Source organism: Corvus moneduloides, chromosome 6 (genome assembly GCF_009650955.1).
Source record: "Corvus moneduloides isolate bCorMon1 chromosome 6, bCorMon1.pri, whole genome shotgun sequence".
Taxonomy (NCBI): Eukaryota; Metazoa; Chordata; class Aves; order Passeriformes; family Corvidae; genus Corvus; species Corvus moneduloides.
In genome coordinates, this window is record NC_045481.1 from 12,337,385 (window position 1) to 12,349,911 (window position 12,527).

Here is a 12,527-nt window from a genome sequence, read left to right on the forward strand (position 1 = left end):
CTCCGCCCGCGGCACCGGGAGCGCGGGGAGCGGCCGCCCCGAGGGCTGTCCGCGCCCGGACGGCGGCACCGCGCGCTCGCCGCGCGTGTTTCGGTGGTGGCGTTGGACCGGCGATTTTCTATCGATTCCGCCCAGACCGCAGGCGGGCAGGTACTTGGCTGGACAGCCGGCACAGGGTGCCACACAGCACCGGAGTGGAGCATGCAGCAGCAGAATGGATCGTACTGGGAGCTAATTCCTTAGACCGACTCCTCAAGTGACGTCTCCTGCGCTGGGGCTTTTGTACGACCCGAACACAACAGAATACAGCATTCGGAGTTTATACGGCTGATGGATATATCTAATAACAAGAAAAAGTAACTTCAGTACAGCTAGTGCTTCTGTGTCCTTTGCCAACCTCATCCTGAGCTGAGACTGATTAGATATAGCTTTGAGGCTGGAAAGAATAGGTCTGGTGTAGTCTTTACACCGTGGGGCCCTAGCCAGCTCAGGTGACATACTCTGCTCTGTGAAGCACTCAGAAGTGCTCCCTTGCCCAAATAAAATAAAACTGCTGATGACACTTTCCCTACCCCACACCCCAGGAAAATAGTTACTCCACATGCACATCACATAGCCATATCACATGTGATGTTATCAGCTAGTAAGATCTAGTCCCACATAGAGGGCACTTTTTTGCTGTTAAACACAGCTAGCCAAAGTGTAGTGTATATTTTAATATTAATACACTGATTGCCCCCCAGAAACAAAGAATGGAGTTCGTGCTGATATACTGTTTCTGACTCCTACTTTGAGAGCAAAGAACTACTGTACAGTGCGTACGGACTATAAAATCACTGCGTGGCTTGGAACATCCTGTCAGGCAACCATATGTGTTACACATTTAATACGAGTTTATTTTCTCTCCATATGCTTATGTAACTGCTGTTAAGGTCACTCAAAATTCTGCAAATGTGCAGGCAACCAGAACACCTGGTAATTTCACTTGAGAATTCTCTGCCCTTTTATTATTGGTCACTTAAAACCACTTTTTTCACAGACACCCTTCTCAAGCGCTTTGGAAAGCACATGATCAAGTCGCTGCCCCTGAAAAGTTTGCGTGCCGTGCAAAAAATGATTATGCAGTTATGCAACTCCATATTGCATAAAACACATGATGTAAAGACATCTCCCTCTTCATCCCAGCTAATATTTTATTCCTGTGGTTAACAGTGGCTGTCATTTCAGTGTTTATAATGATTATTAGACACTGTTAATTAACACTGAAACAATGCTTAATATATAAAGAATGGATTGCAATAGCCAAACATATTCCGGATAATGAGATTTATCCTATAACCTCTTGATTTGCTATTGCAGCTCTTGATTAGTTCGGCACCCATGAAATGTTTCAGAAATGAAAGGAAAATTAAGTGCTGTGCATATTTAGCAGTGAGTTGTAGAGCAAGAACTATAGATTTGATCTGCTCTTCACTGTGAAACAGCATAGAATACCTTTGGGAAGTCCTCTGTGTTCATTTACAATACACTCCCATGCCAGAGCTACCACTGTTTTACTCTCTCAGGCAGGGCAATTTTTTGGTTACCCCTCAGGCTGTGGACTGCACAGCAATTCATGGGCAAGGCACTGCTGAAGCAGAGACTGGAGCTGCCTTGGCTCAATAACGAGATCACTCTGTTAAAGATGGCTTATTTTACAGCTTGTTGTGAGCTGAGTTTTGAGACTTCCTAGGCCACAGGTAGGAGCTCATGGGCTGCATTTGAGGGATCTGTGGTGTAGTGGATAGAGCACACAGCTCTGGCTTTTCTTTCCAGCTCTGCCTGGAGACTTAACTTACTATTCCCAAGATACTCTGTTTCTGCCTGGATTCTCCCATTCATAAATGAGGGCAGTCAATGCTCATCCACCCCATGGCAATCTCTCAAGGCTTACTTTATTCACATTTTTAACCACCTTTTTTTCTTTTTTTATGAGTTCTCTGCTGAGCCATCTCTAGAGACTAAACTCAGGAGGGGAACTGTTACCCTTGACCTGACATGCTAAATTTGATGTTGCCCTCGTTCCCACCCGAGGGCAGTACCATGCATCTGTGCAGCAGTTACAGAATGGGGATGAAGCTGGATTTAAGCAGTATTCTCCAAGATCACATGGCATATGGTAGTTTGAGAATTTGGCATTCCAAAATTTTTGTGTTAAAATGACTCATTTTTAATTTGGATAATTTGAACAATCGTTCTTGTGCCCAATGCCCTGAATCAATCAATTGAATATTTTGTGCTGTGTATCAGCTATTGGAAACACGTCCTTTTTGGTCTTTTTTAGTTTATTTTGGTGGCTTTTTAATTGATTTTGTTTTGTTAATATACTGGATTTCTCCTTTTCCCACCGAAACCCATAGAAGTTCTTGACTTCAATTAAATCTCAAAATCAGCATTTTTATTGATGGATGAATTGAAGAAATCCGGTGTGAAAATGCAGTATTTGCTTGCAAACCACCCAACATCAAGGCACAAACCCACTAAATTTGAAAAATATTGATCATTTTGAGGTATGAAACCTGAAATCTTTACTGACCATTGAAGCAACTGAGAGTTGTAGATACCCTGCAGCTCAAAAAGACTTCCTTACGTCCCTCAAATGAGCTCCTTGAATGTACAACATCCAGATTTTTTCACTCTTTCTGCATACATCAGAATTTGTTAGTGTTCATGGGACAGAGTGAATGTGGGCACATTGATTAAAAATGCAAACAAATTGCATTTGATCAAAAGACCAGCATTAGACCCTGTGTCTGGAAGTCCATCCTTAAGGGGAGTTTGAGGCTCTGAGCTTTAATAGCCAAAGGACACACTGCTCATACCCAAGTCAGCTGAGAACACCGTCCCTAAAAACTTAACAGTCAGGAATTAAATAGAGGGTTACAGCTCTTCACAAAGGAAATGAGGCTTTGCTTTGTCAACACTCTTCTGATCACAAAACCCTTCTGCTCCTCATTTGTCTTCTCGGTGTTTTATTTTCCTTACTGGTAGAGATACTGAGGACAGATTATTATTATTATTATTATGAGAATAAAATAAAGGAAAATGTGTGTGTGCCTGTACACACAAACCCACAACGCGAATGAGGTAATGCTTGAACAGAACAGGACCCGTGCTAGGCAGTCTGTGATCCACCGGCATGGAGACTGCTCACTCACACAGCTCTTACTATTCTACACAAACAATTGAAAAAATATATTAAGCCTTTGGAAAGATGAACAGTTTTACAGCCCAGTCAAAAGCAAATGGGCATCTTCTATTCAAGGTCATTTTCCAGGGAACACAAGTAGCTGAAGTCACACTGGCTGTGACAGGCCTACCAACACATTTTGATATGGAGGAAGTGTTTAACGCGAGGAACCTGGGGAGCCAGCCCAGTGCAGGCAGCATTGTGTGCTATATCGGGAATACTGTCAGAGGATTCGATAAGCGGAAATCCCGCTGCGTCTTGACATGCTGGGATGACTCAGATGTGGAATGAAACAAACTGCTGCAGCATCAAAGTCCTAATTTCTCCTTCTAATGGATCCACGCGAGTCCATCACATCCTTTAATCGTGCTGTGATGAAGCACCTTCAGCAGCAGCCTCTGGTGCACATTTCTGGGCTCTCTGTCATGGCAGATTTTTGTACAAAGCACTGGGGCAACCCTGCAGAGGATGTAAATCAGCAGAGCTCAACCACAGTGTATAATATCCAGGATTCCCATACAGGTGACACATTGCTAAATGCTTTTCCTGTCCTTTTTATGCTCATTTTATACACAGGCAGGATGAAAATGTCACCGTTTTACAGCACTCAGATAATTGCTTTCTTGCTTCTCAACTTGCTACCATAGAAATTCTAATGTCAGAGCCCTCAAGAAACCATATGGGCAGTAAACATTCCTTATGTGTTGCATGTGCAGAAAGAACATATTTTCTTATCAGTTCACACAAAAGCAGATCATGCAGAAATGATTTTTTAAAACTACTACTATTTTCCCTGCAGTAACAGCAATAGAACAGTAAGTAACAACCCTTGAATGGGTTCTCTCTCTTTTACAGTACATGGATCTTTTTCCCTTTTTGGTCACAAGAGAAATAAAGACATTAAAATGTATGTTTCTTTTCAGAAAGCATTGTATTGATTTTATGTAACATCTGAATACTTTGTGTTGTAACTTAACATATAACCATATAATTTGTCTGTAACAAGAAATAGACCAAAAGGCTTGCTCAGTGAATTGTACAAATGAGCCTTTCCTCATCAGTGATCCAAGGCATAATGAAATACCCCGCTTTTTCATTTCCCTCTGTGAGGTGAAAAAGCTCACTTACAGAAGCAAGTATATTCCACTGAAAGAAAAGGTGATTAATCATAGCTTGAGCTCATACTCAAAAGGAAAAATCCCATTTGGATCCAGGCCTTTGTCCCAGGATCATTCAGTTCCATCTCTAGTTTGGAGAGAATAAGGTTTTTTTGATTAAGAACCACAAAAATGTTACTTTGTTGGAAGAAAGCTAGCAGCAGCCTATGCTGCTATTACACTACCCCTGTTGAAGGACAAAAAGCTAATAAACAGGTTGTTCAGATATTTTCTAATAGTTGAAAATACAAGTCATAGCCAATAAAAGCCAGCTGTAACTTGAAAAATTCTTCCCCAAAGTAATCAGGTCATGCAGCAAATAATGGATGCTGGTCTAAAACCAGAGATATTACAAATTCAGTATTTCTGAAATCTTTCTGAGAAATTAGGTGTGTAGCATTGACAGCTCAACCAAGCTCTCAGACATGTATTTCATAAAAAACATACCTAGAGGCCAAACAAATTTCAGAAAGGACAAAATAGGAAGGAAAAAAAGAAGTTGCAAAAGTCTATGAAGATAATGCAGTGGGCTCTTTTCTGGGGGAACAGGGACTGTGGCTGTGCAGAGCATGCATAGTGCAGGATACCTGGAGAATCCTGAACCAATCTGGCAACCCTGTGGTAGTTACACCCCTTGCATATCTGCCCCAGTACCAGCAGGCATCTGGTAACCACACCACCACTGGTTTCCAATCAAATCCAGACTCTTCATGAAATACACAAGGAACAACTTCCTCTGATAAGGGAATATGCAAATTTTCAGTTTGTTTAGAGTAGTATTGCATTTAAGGGCCAAGGCAACCATGCTCCTCCATCATTGATTTGGTGCCTTTTCTTTCATGTTCTCTGGGCAAGGTCGAGAAGAAACACATGTGATCATTTCCCTCCCCAAAGCTGAGGAGGCTTTGACCCCAGAACTTCTATGGGGTATCTGCCACTGTGGGGTCTCTTCAAGCACCTTTCTTGGTAACAGCAAACGGTTCCCAACCCAGTGGTCTGGGAACATTGCAACTAAAACCTGCTCTAGGTGCAGTACCTGGAAACTTGGGGGAAATTCTGAGCAGGTTCTGATTGCTTCCCTTTCTGTTGCTGTTCTACCCCACAGAAAAGGCTGTGATGGAGCAACAGTACTGCGAACTATGAAATTCTCTCACAGCCTAATTCTGGTGGAAGTTCATAATGGCCTTTTACAAGTCCAAGTGGGTTAGGTGCCTGCCTGCCACTGCTGTCCACACAGGCTCGGTATCTGACATGCTTCAACATCTTTGGCATTTCCACAGTCTGTATGTGCCTCTAGACTTTGCAAATCCAACTCTAAACTCTTATTGACCTAAATCATGGAATTAGATCCTAAGTTTTGAAAGTATGGCATTTTCAGACACTTAGAGTTATTTTGCCATAAGCAAAATGTCTCATAGTCTGTACATCAGTTATGATTTATGAGTCAACCTGACATAGTTCAAAATGCTCAAAAGCAGATGTGGCACTTAAAAAGCATTGCAGAAACATAGCTGTGAAAGCCAAAAATGCACAACCGCATCAACAGGCACAAACATTAGGTATTGTGCAGAATTCTTATTTTTGCAGAGTTTTCTAAGATCTGCTAGAAATAACTGCAAATTGAGAGCTATATTTATTTCATGTTTAATTTATGAGCAATAGTATCTGTTGCTGTAAGAGTACATGGGTTGAAAGGAGTTTCTACTCTCAGCTCTTCCCTGGCCTCAGCATTGGCTGCAACATTTTCAGTGGGGACCTGATGGGTGTCAGGAGTTGTCAGATTTGGCTGTTGCAGGCAGGAAGGAGCAAAGCTCAGGAGCAAAGGGGATTTCCCTGGCAGTGACCTGCCACAAGCACTGAACAGGTCATATCTGGGAAATGATGGTCTGATCACCTCCCACAGCCCCAACAGTCGAGCAAGGGGAAGGTCAGGTAAGGAGGTCTTGAACTAACTACATCCAATATATGTCAAAATTAACAGCCTGATTTTCACACAGAGATAACTGGGAGGTCACTGGAGATCACACAGCATTGCTATTTCTGGATGCCCTTGGGGCATGCTGCAGTCATCCAAGCTACACTGAGCAGAGTCCTGCTCACTGTACCAACATCTGGGTCAGGAGCAGAAGGAAATCCCCTGTGAGCAAGCATCAGCAGTGAGAAATGCACCTCTGCTCCTGGTGCTTTGGCTATTCATCAGCTAAGGAGGACCCAGTGCTATTTCTAAACACTGACTCTGTTTTATGCAACCCAGGCAGTGCTCCATGAAATAACCACCATTTATCCCTTGACTGAGAGTAGCTTCTCAGGGCCTCTCAGTTCTTTACTGCTCCTAAATGCTGTGGATTGAGGAGCAGAGATGGTGGCCTTTCAGGATCACTCCAAGCTCAAGGAAGGCATTGAGGTGCCCCAGGATGGATTGCTTCTGGACTCCACCGGAGAAGCTGTTGGGATACTGCAAATCTTATAGCTGCTCTGAGCTTTCATGCATGAAGTTCTGCCAGGGTACAACCTTTTCTGTCAGCAGATTCTCAGTTAAATTGTGGTGTCCAATGCATAGCCTGCTACCATATGGATATTTCCTGTATCTGACATGGCAGAGATAATGGACGGATTTGGGGAAAGTATTAGTGCTTTTTTCTATTCCTTATGCAACATGTGTCTGGTGGTTTGGTCTCTGCTGAATCTAAACCCAGGTTTTCACCTCAGAGTCTTTGTTTCAGATCTAGTTCAGTAACACTTACAAATACATACAAATAGATGCCATGTGACCTGTATCCAATGGCATCTTTATTAGCCTCTATGAGCTTGCTGCAGGTGGGAAACTGGCTTGTTCACAGCACTGTCCTCACAAGGGAACGCCCACAGTTAGCCTTCTTCCCCCCATGCCTTTTCATCCAAGCATTCAGCATTCCCAGCTTTCCTATCTGTAAGCTCCAAGAGAAGATTTCCTGAATATCTCAACTAAAGATCCTCTCTGAGGCACAGCTTTGCCTGCACTGATGCTTCATGTGGCACGACTCCATCTCCTGGTAACCAGGGGGAAATAAAGCCATCTGCTGTTTGGGAGTTCCAGGATCATTCTTGGCTCTTTGCTGTTACATGGAGTATGTGTGTCCCCTGGCTGTGCCAGAGACATCCTGGAGGTGTAAACGGAAGCTCACCACAGGGTCTGGATTCCTCCAGTGTGAGACCCTCCATGGTCAGGTGAACCTGATGTGGCCATTCTCTTTGTTGCAACTGCTGTACATGAATCAGGAGTATTTAGCCTGTAACCGTGCAGATCTCACGTTTGATGCTTTAGGGAGGGTTGACCCCACCCAGCAGTAAGCAGGTGGCCTGGATGCTGTAGATTGGGATTCAATTCCCTTATGATGAGGCCACCATGACCTAAAGGTGTTCATGATACCCGAAGCAGGAGGTTAGAGTACATAGCCTAATTCCACTGCTTAGTCTCTTCTTGCCCCTGTTTCCATCAATAAAAAGGGGAGACAGTTCTTTTCTGCTTCACAGTACTCTAATATTGTACCAGTGCAAGACATAAAAACACACAGAAGTTCTCTTTCCATCTTCTCAAATAAAGATTTTATTCATTTTGGACAAGAGCATCTTATAAGACTTTTAAAAAATATGTAATAGAAACAAATATTGATAATCATAAAAATAGAAGAACTGTAGAGAAGTGGTAACTTATGCGGCAGTTCACTACAACGATGTGAAAGGTTCCTAGAAATGGAAAAATTCCTCCTTCGCAGTGATGACTCTTGCCCTTTAAAAAACAGCCAGATGAGACTCTTTCTACCCACAGGGCTCTCCTGCAGTGACAGCTACATTAACCTTTGCTGACAAGCACTTCTCTTTGCTTGTAAAATCAGCTTAGTGAGTGCAAAATTCTTCCAGACTTTAAAACGGTTACTATCAAATGGAGATACGCTCCATGCAAAACAAAACGTGCTCGTGCCTTACAATTACTCCTATGTTTTTGTTGCTTTGAGATCACTGCGTGGGCTGACACAGGATGATGTCTGGGCATCTGTCTGCTTTGGCTAATATTGCAGAAGAGATGTGAATGTAGGAAAGAGCACTGAGGTTTTTGCTGCATTTCTCTCCCTGGGCATTTTTCCATGCTTATCACCACATTGTCTGGGCAATGAGCACCAAAGCAGAGGAGCAGTAATATATGCTTGGGCTGTTTGTCTGTTGCTATTAGAGAAATGCTTCAAAATTGCAGAAGAAGCCAGCGCGCTCCCTCCTGCGCGCGGGCACTCGCACATGAACGCATGCTCCGTCCCTGACATCCTATTTCCCCCTGTTGATTTCACATCCTTCTGGATTATACATCTGAGCTGTCCTTTATATGCGAGAAACTCCTCCCATGCAACGGGAATTCTTCTTGGCTTGGGCAAAAGGAGGGTCTGCCAGTCTCCTCCCACCCTGTGGCAGCACCAAGCCTTTGAAACTGGGTCACACGAGCTCTGCCACCTCACCAGGGTTAAGCTTTCATATCACCTGGGGCCATTTCAAAGACTTCATAGCCCCATGAATTGAATCTAAACCATGCAACATATACAGTTTTGATGCACTCAGCAGTTCTGGGATATTTCTATGCCATTTTTAATTGCTGACCAGAAATCTCCAGAACCAGGACTTTGGCATAAAACACAAGTCAGGCTCCAAATCTAGCGCCACCTTGTCACAAATATGTCATGTCCTGGACATCAGCAAGGCATGGGAACCCAGTACATCATTGAAAAGATTAAGAAAGCTTGGAATGGAATAGAATAGAATAGAATAGAATGAAAATTAAATATATTAGAATAGAAATAGAAATAAAATATAAAGATACTAGAATGGATTAAAAATTTATAAAAATGCTTGAAATAATGATTTTTATATCTAGCTAATATTGCAGTGTAAACACAATATATTCTTACACTATCTTTCCTTTAAGTACCAACTTAAAGGAACACTGCCAACCCATGACATTTATTGCAAAACTCCTACTGAGCTCTAAGATGCAAACCTGGATTTCAAGCCCGCCTTTTTGCTGTATTTGGTGGGACTGGAATTGCCCAGGCCAAGTAACTGACTGTTAAAACCTTAAAGAAAAATATTACATTAAGTGTCAGAAGGATCAACCTTCTACTGCAAAAGCAGTTGGAAAGTACTTTGCTGCAAACCCAGATGAATATCAATTGAAGCTACTTTTATAAAACTCCCAAATTAAACCATTCTTATTATTTGCATTATTCTAGGATGTTGGACTCGAGATATCTTTGTAAAGATGCAAAATTAACTGGCAGATCAGACCAAGAATGCTGAATTTCTAAGAAGCTCATTGCATGTACTTGGTATTATCAAGTTAAATTTTGGAACTGACCTCATCTGCTACGTGATAAGATTTAATTGCATCATATGGCTCATTACGGAAGAGGTCCACGAACTCTTGCTGAAACTAAACTGAGTGCCTTTGTGGAGTATGTTTATGAAAATTTGTTTCCTGGCTTTTAGAGGGAAAATTATTTTCTGTCTCCTGTATACTCACTTGAAGGACTGCCAACATCTTGTTTAACACAGGTATAATTCCATTATTTTGACACCGAACAAGGAACAAAAGTCCAAAATAAATACAGCTGTGAGAAATCAGACCTGTTTTCTGCAGATCACAATCTTCAGCCATGTAAGTCAATAGCAGCACAGGCTCTGAGTTCACTTTCTTCAGGGTTTTAGCCGGGATGCTTTGTCATCCAAGCTTGCATGTGAGAAGTTTTAAAATAACCCACTAAGAAAAGAAAAGATCATGGATAATGCAGCCAGGGTGCATCACTCAAATGGAGTTTACAGACAGCTCGTAAGCCGGAGCTCTAAAACACAGCACAGTTGTTTGGATGGTGTGCTCCTTGGGACCGAAAGCAATTTTTGGCTTCCTTTTTCGGGGCACTGAGATGCTTCTATCATTGATGGACTACTTACAGATGGGAACCCAAATTACTCCAGTGAATGGAATTAGTGAGACATTAAACTTGTGTAAGTTTTTTTCCCACCATCTCTGCCCATTTAGCCACTAGCATTATGGCTGGTGGAGGTCAGCTACAGGCTCTAAGACTTATTCCGAGGCAGTGTATCCCTTTGCTAAGGAAAAGAGATAGTTTAAAAGGCATGTACCACCCGTGTGCCTCCTGGGTACCTGTCCACTTCCCTCAGTCTCAAGTGTTCTGCTGCCACAGGGTCCCAAACCTCCTGGCTGCTCTGTATCCATCTTTTTCAGACTTCTACACCTTCTTTATTTGCACCTAAATTATATAGTTATATATATATTATAATATATATTATATATATATTATTATATTATATATTATTATAATTATTTAAATAATAAAAGAGCAGTTAAATTTCTCAGCTTTAACAGATACATCTGACTTCTGCTTTTGCTTCAGAGTTTTAGCTATGAATAAAACTAATCAAGGCACGTGAAGAAGCCACGGGGTCAGAACAGCTCAGAGCAGGGTCACTAATAATCTAAAACTGTGGTCAGAGTGTCTGGATTTTAAAGTCTGAAAGAGCCATGGGAGGGGAAGGCAACTTTTTTCTGCTCTTAAATTCACATGTAGAAATGTTTCCAGTTTAATTTCTACATCTCTTTTCACTTAAACTATCCACAGTTTCTGGAAATAGACTAACAAATCCTGAAATTGGTATTGGGGAAGTGGTGTGATTATTATTCCAGTCTGATCCAAGACCTAAAAGAATTTCTAATTTATCATACCAAGGTTTCCTGATGAGTTGCCATGAGGGAGATTTCAAAGGTCAGGAGAAATGAAATGCAGATTTAAATTCGAATTAATCAGAGGCAGATTCCAGACTGGCTTACACTTACATGGGTAAACATTCACCATGGTCTATATATCATTCCAAAACATGGAAATGTAATCTAGAATTGAATTTCAGAGCACTGAACAAAATGTAAGCCATAGGAAAAAAGCTGTGGCTGAAGGTGAAAATCACACAGCAGAGACTGGGGAGCAACAGAGCAGGGAACTGGGGGCACATGACCCCTGAGTCTGCCTATCACACACTGGGGCAGGGGGAAAGCTGCTCTGATTGATAGTATTGCTAGCCTCAGGATGGTTTCCCATGGTCGGATCCCTCACTTGCTACTTTTTGGGATTTGTCATTTTTTCAGAGTGGGAAGACATCTTTAAGGACCTATTGCCACAGCTTTAGGAATGGCTGTGCTGTGGCACAGAGACCATAACGCTGACCAGGTCTGAGGTTTAGAGATTTTATATGACAGATGTAGAAAGTCCGAAAGATTTGGTCAAAAGTTTGTCAGGCATATAGAAGCTGTGGTAGATGTGTTTGCTTTATTTAATCCATATATTTGCCCTTTAAATAATTCAGAAGATGTTATATTAAACAGACTTCAGAGAAAAGTGATGGAAGTGCATTTGCTGAAGCAAGAGCTTGTATAATGAGATATTCCATAAAAGAAGCTGGACTTTTAAAGTCAGAATGGATTAAGGGCATGAATTCATGTGTCCCATGAGAACTTATTATAAACTCGAAGGACATTCAGAGACCTTCATCAAGAAGCAGATCTCACACTTGAGTTTAATTTTAGTACCATTGCAGTTGTAAATAAATTGTTTCTGTAATTGTTTCAGTGTGAGTAAGAATTTTATCTGATCACCCAATTAGCAGTATAGGGGTTTTGTAAAGAATGAGAAATGTATTAGGGATTATTTTGTGCACTTCTAAACACAAAAATATTGTATCTATAAAAATCATCCCCTTCTTTTAAGGCTACAAAAAAAAGAGAATTTAAATTATACCAAATGAACCACTTTGAAAAAAGCCAAGTAAGTTTTCCCTATCTGTGCCATTGTTGTAACACCATCAGCTTGGACACTGATAACGACCTCATCGTATTCATGGCTGATTTCGTATTCTCCTACAGCAATAGTAGTATTATGACCACTGCATTGCCAAGGCTGCAGGGAAACGATAACCTGCCTGAAAGTAGTACCTTCAGAAGAAGTAAAATAAAGAAACCCAAACTGGAAACTTTCCCATTAGTCCCCAGTTGCAGGTGAGGGTCTTTTTCCCCAAACCTGGCTGCAGACACAGCCAGAGCAGTGAGG